The sequence below is a fragment of the Miscanthus floridulus genome, chromosome 7 (genome assembly GCF_019320115.1).
Source record: "Miscanthus floridulus cultivar M001 chromosome 7, ASM1932011v1, whole genome shotgun sequence".
Taxonomy (NCBI): domain Eukaryota; kingdom Viridiplantae; phylum Streptophyta; class Magnoliopsida; order Poales; family Poaceae; genus Miscanthus; species Miscanthus floridulus.
In genome coordinates, this window is record NC_089586.1 from 58,200,596 (window position 1) to 58,207,055 (window position 6,460).

Consider the following 6,460-nt stretch of genomic DNA (forward strand, 5'->3'; position numbering starts at 1 on the left):
TTTTCATCAGTTCTGAGGGAAGACCAAAGATCTTGCACGACCGGTTCGCCAAAAAACTCAAAAGAGAAAGAAGTATCATTAACCTCTTCATGCTCGTTCCAAGTTCGAAGTACCGTTTGGCCAAAGAAAAAGCTGCTTCCTGATACAATTGCCTCTTTATATAGATAGATATAGGATCTATGGGGTTATTACTTAGAAGTCTATTTTGTACAAGATCCCATCCTATCTGATACAAAAGGGTCCCATGATCCCGAGTCGGTCTTATCTTGGCTTGCAAACCCCAAGTTTGTCTATGAAGAACTAATCTAATTGTATTAGTTTCTATAATGGATTTCTTATGTGGAATACTAATGGATAGGGCCTCATTGCTAAGTGCTACAAGATCTAGTGCACTAGAACTTGTGGTTATGGACCCAAATCCTTTAGTATGGAACATTGTTTTTCCAAGTAAAAACCCCTAGTATATGAAAGAATGAAAAGGTGCTTTTGTTCTTGTGGAATAAGAAGCCCTTGTACCTTAATGAAAGGAAAATAGGAATTTTTCATTAGGTATTTGACCAAATAGAATCGTCCAGTTCCTATAGAACCTATCACTAAAATATCCGATAGGGCTAAGCGGAACGAAAAGGGTTTTCCATGAGATGGTATATGAAAATGATTAGCCCCACACTAGGGAATAAGTGATTGTCTGATAATGAGCAATGAATATATGTCTTTCTGCTAAAGAGGATCTATTAAACTCATAATTCATTAGATCCTTGTTAGCAATGTCAACTAGGTATCATAAATAAATGGATCTTGGTTGTTCAATCCTTTGATAACCAAGGTCATTCTTTGTGAAAGAGAAATGATCACTATGGGTCAGACTCAATAGAATTGGATCCATTCCAAATAGGGAGAATTAGGATTCTTGATCCCTCTCAATCTCTCTTTCAATTCGAGGATCCGGAGAGTCATAGTCATCTCGGAATATTTGCCATCCCTGAATATTTTTTATTTCATTTTCTATGATATGTCTTTCTATATGGAAATTGGTTATTTACGATGTACGATGATCCCTGTTAAGCATCCATGGCTGAATGGTTAAAGCGCCCAACTGATAATTGGTAAATTTGCGGGTTCAATTCCTACTGGATGTACGCGAACGGGAACGTTCCATAAGTCTATTGGAACTGGCTCTCTAACATGGAATCTCATCCATCATCTACCCTACCCTATAATACACTAGTTAAAATAAATCTATAGCCACACAATAAATGACTGCTCCATAGTTATGACCTATGCTATATCCACACCTATGAATGCACCTAGAAAATATAACACCATCAAAACGGATGCACCAGATTCTCTCTTAGCCATTCTCTCTCATTACTTGTCCAAATCCGACAGCTCATGTTTAGTGTATCTGCCCTCCATCCCCTCCCGCTGACCTCCCACGCGGTCATGCGCCCCCCTCTACCCCCAAAACCCCGCGCTCGCGCCCAGGAGGCCACGACCACGGTTCGATTCCTCCTACAAGTAGGTTGTATTTTTTTCCCCAAAAAAACAAATGAAACATCATCGGCTCCTCCCATCCATGACTCACGGCTAGGGTTCCCCGCTGCCGCTACGCCGGTGCTGCCCTGTGGCCGGCCGTGGCCCGTCGGCGCTTCTCCGAGGCCGGCCACCGTAGGCCCCGGGCCGGCCGCCCATCGCCTGGCCGCCTAACGAGCCTTGCAGGGCCACACCCACCGCCGCCTCTGGAAGGCATGGTCCTAGCTACGTCTGTCCACGCGCGTGGGGAGCTGGGGCGCCGTCGTGCTCACGGGCGACCAGAAGCTCCAACCGGTCAAAGTCATCGAGCGCCGCAAGGGCTCCACTTCCTCTTCCCCACCAACTACGAGTACTACATCCACTACACCAGCGCGCGGTGCCGGATTCACATCCACAATGGGCAAGTGGTGCGAGCCCTCGCTGAGCGTCGAGCGAGCAAGATGTGCTTGGCAGCAGTGTCCTCGCTGAGCCCTCGCTGAGCCAGCGGCCGGATCTAGTTCGCCACGCCGCCACAGGCGGAGCTCCTCCCTCTGACCGCGCTGCTTGCTCGCGTGTGCTGCTCCTCCCTCCGCTCGCCCGAATGCCGGCACCCCCATCTGAATCTGGCGCCCCCCTCCCTGATCCGTTCGATCCGCGCCAAATCACCGCCGCTCGGGGCGGAACCGTAATCCGATCTTGACCCGTTCGATCCGGCACGCCCCTCCCCTACCGCCGGCGCCACCACGGGGCGACCGTTCCGACGCTCGCCACGTCCTCATCCACCTCCCCTTCCTAGGCCCCCTCCTAGACGGCGTCCATGTCGGTCATCAAGATGGTGTCCTCGTCCATTGCTTTGCTGGGGTGTGGAGGAGGTAGGCGTCTGGAGTGTTGCCATTTTTTATTTCGTTTTGTGGGTAAAGTTAGGATCACTTCTTCGAAACAGTCATGTTTAGCAATGGAATTAAATTGGGCGTGGTAGTAATAGCATAGCAGTACCAATTTGCTTTGAAGGTGTGAAATTTGACCAAACCAATTTGTAGTGCATGCAATGAAACTGAATGTTTGTGACAAACCACTTGGAGTAGGCTGCTGCCTGCTTGAAATTTGCAAATTGGAATTTGACTTTACCCATGTAGTGTCTCTATTTAGTAAATTGGTTAGAACAAGACTGTTCACCAACTCCCTTTTGCATCTTTGTATGTTTATTTATTCATCGTTATTTCAAATTTACTGCAGTTCTTTCATCATAGTTGCTTATCTCATGAGATTAGAACACAAATCTCTTGAAGGTCTGAACTCTCTTTTCTTGGAAAGAGAACATGTATCTTTTCATCTACTATAAAAGAATTTTACCCATGTTGCTTTTTTCAGAAGCATTAGAAGCTTTGAAGGAGATTTCTGAGTTGGCGTGCCCTAATGATGGTTTTCTTGACCAGCTGAAATTTTCTCAGGATCTGCTGGCAGCATATGAACTCCTGTAGTGTTTGTTGCTTAGCTGACTATTCTTCAAAGTTGATACTTCAAGTCATTTGTACAAGAGATTCCGCTTAAAATTATTAGGTTAGTCCTTTACAAGGAGTCTTTAAAAAATGTATAAGGAGTCTTTAAAAAATGTATTGTTAATCTTTGTCAAGATGAATGGTGGAATAAGATGCATACAAGGGATGAATAAAATTTTGACACCGCTGTTCTTTGTATTTCATAGTGATCCGGATGATAAAATTGATGTATGGAGTAAGAGATTGTTTGTACCAAAAGTTCTTAGTGCCCTTCATAGTACTGCTGATAGCTGAAGAGTTCAGTCCTTGCATTCGAGGTACACTAGCCAAGTTATGTCAGCTTGTAGCAAAGTTTGATGGAGAACTCCAGCATCGGTAATAACTACAAAAGTAAGTCTTTGCATGCTGCATACGCCAAGCTATTTATTGTCTTAAGGATTGTTTTCTGTTTGGCCTTCCAGGTCATTGACCTGAATTAAACTTCTAATTTCTTATGGTATATGTGTTGTAAGGATAATAGTGACAGAAATTTAAGTGCTTCTTTGTGGTGTATGTTTTCAAATGGTTTAGTTGTAAGAATCACTGTCAGTTGAACCCACCCTTCGAGTAGTAGGACTTATTACCATCTAAAATTAGGTGTTTTTGTTTGTTTGTAAATTGAACAATCCATGTATGAACCATGGTATCTCAAACTACATGAAGTCATTCATCACTTGTAATTTTCTACCAGCATAATCCCTTCCAAACATACATAGTGGCAGCCATAGTGATTTATTTTAGTTTTATGATTTATTTTTTCTAGACGCTACCGTAGCGTTAGCACGGGCTATATACTATTTACCATAGTTGTAGTGTTATTCTGGCTATTGTTGATTAGTCTGTTTTCTAAGGATGCTTCTCTTGATTAGTCTTTTTTTCGAGGATAGTTCTTTGGATTAGTGTTCTCATGATAACCAAGTTTATTTATCTTTACAGGGACTGTCAAACAGAAAAATTGGCACCACCACTATGGAACTTGAAAAGTTCCCGCTCTCATGTGATATTCACCTGCGTTATTGAAGCATGGAGCAAGGTAAACAGATTCTTCCATTGTACATGCTAATTTGTTTTTTTTTTTGCTGGTTCTAGGTTCTTGTTGCATATTGTAATAACAGTCGGCCTCTCTAAATCTCAGAAGATCAGTTTTGTAGTTTGTACTATATTGTAATAACTATATCAGATGTTTACGGGATGTACATGTGCTGAATTACCTTTTGGATTTGCTTTCTTCAATTGATATTACAGGGTTCATCAAATGGGTTTAGCAGTTCAAGAACTAGCAGAATTACCTTTGTTGACCTTGCTGGCCCTGAAAATGATGAACATGAATGGTGCAGCAAGCATTCAACAAAGGAGGAAAGACATCTTAAGATGACATTCAGATAGCTTCTTCTATTATTTGGGTTCTCCGCCGCGGCCTCGTGGGCTCCACCGCCGCTGCGCAATTGTGGGCACGAGCTCCGCCGCGGCCTTGCCCTCTCCTTCCCGGCCACCAGGGAGCCTAGGGAGAGAGGAAGACCAACTAGTGAGAGAAAGAAGCCGTACATGACGAGTGAGAGAGTTTGACGGTAGCTTTTTGTATTTTACCATAGTGTTTGATCAATACACTATAAAACAGTAGTTTTAGGTAAATTGTTATAAATTGATCATTATAAATAGTAGCTGTGAATAGCCATCGACTACCCGGAAAGGGTAGAAGAATGGGACCTATTCTGGGACATACAATGCATTACAGACATATGATCATTATCCTTCAATCGGGTTATTCTATTCCAGTTCTAGATAGAGAAACGAGCTAAAGGAGAATACTTAATAATACGGTGAAACATTTGTACCAAACACCTATCTCGAGCACACGCAAGGGAACCATAGACAGACAAGACCAATCCACGAAATAAATTGAACCATGGACGGCACCATTGTGGTAAAGGTCGTAATGCCAGAGGAATCATTACCGCAAGACATAGATGGGGAGGCGCGCCTATACCGTAAAATTGATTTTTGACGGAATCAAAAAGACATATCTGGTAGAATCGTAACCATAGAATATGACCCTAACAAAATGCATACATTTGTCTCATACACTATGGGGATGGTGAGAAGAGATATATTTTACATCCCAGAGGGGCTATAATTGGAGATACTATTGTTTCTAGTACAAAAGTTCCTATATCAATGGGAAATGCCCTACCTTTGAGTGCGGTTTGAACTATTGATTTACACAATTGGAAGTAACCAATTAGGTTTACGACGAAACCTAGAAATCGATCACTAATCCAATTTGACTACATCTACGGGATAGACCTCAACATAAAACTGTTGAGTAACGGCAGCAAGTGATTGAGTTCAGTAGTTCCTCATAGAAAATTATTGACTCTAGAGATATGGTAATATGGAGAAGACAAAATTGTTTGAAGCACGCACAAAACCGTTAGCGCCCCTTGTTTGAAAGAGAGGAGGACGGGTTATTCACATTTAATTTGATGGTCAGAGGCGAATTGAAAGCTAAGTAGTGGTAATTAAGACCCCTAGGGTGAAAATAGGGATGTCTCCTACGTTACCCATAATATGTCGAAGTATCGACGTAATTTCATAGAGTCATTCGATCTGAATGCTACATCAAGAACATAAGCCAGATGACGGAACACAGAGACCTAGGATGTAGAAGATCATAACATGAGCGATTCGGTGGATTTGGATTCCTTTTCTATATATCCACTCACGTGGTACTTCATCATACGATTCATATAAGATCCATTTGTCTAGAGATCGTCATATACATCTAGAAAGTCGTATGCTTTGGAAGAAGCTTGTACAATTTGGGAAGGGGTTTTTTGAGAAAAAAGAAGAATCAACTTCAACCTATATGCCCTTAGGCACGGCCATACATAACATAGGAATCACACGTGGAAGGGGTGGGCAATTAGCTAGAGCAGCAGGTGCTATAGCAAAACTGATTGCAAAAGAGGGTAAATTGACCACTTTAATATTACCATATGGGGAGGTCTGTTTGGTATCCCAAAACTACTTAGCAACAGTCGGACAAGTGGGTAATGTTGGGGTGAACCAAAAAAGTTTGGGTAGAGCCAAATCTAAGTGTTGGCTAGGTAAACGGCCCGTAGTAAGAGGGGTAGTTATGAACCCTATGGACCACCACCATGGGGGTGGTGAAGGGAAAGCCCCCATTGGTAGAAAAAACCCACAACCCCTTGGGGTTATCCTGCGCTAGGAAGAAGAACTAGGAAAAGGAAAAATATAGTGATAGTTTTATTCTTTATTGTAAGGCAAAATGGACCCTTGGCCCATTTACTTTGGATTTTGGTGTTTGATGACCAACACAACCAAATTGGACTAATGAATTTGCAAGTGTTTGTTTTGTAGTTCAATAGGGTGCAAGACGTAACTTGGAC

General features: G+C 42.6%; 1 long non-coding RNA gene across 1 annotated transcript; it reads left to right on the forward strand.

The window, feature by feature from the left end:
• The first annotated feature begins 3,221 nt into the window (after positions 1-3,221).
• On the forward strand, positions 3,222-4,422 carry LOC136463297 (uncharacterized). The gene is made up of 3 exons (XR_010760968.1): positions 3,222-3,401; positions 3,987-4,083; positions 4,296-4,422. It is a non-coding gene; the product is annotated as an uncharacterized lncRNA (long non-coding RNA).
• Positions 4,423-6,460: the final 2,038 nt, after the last annotated feature.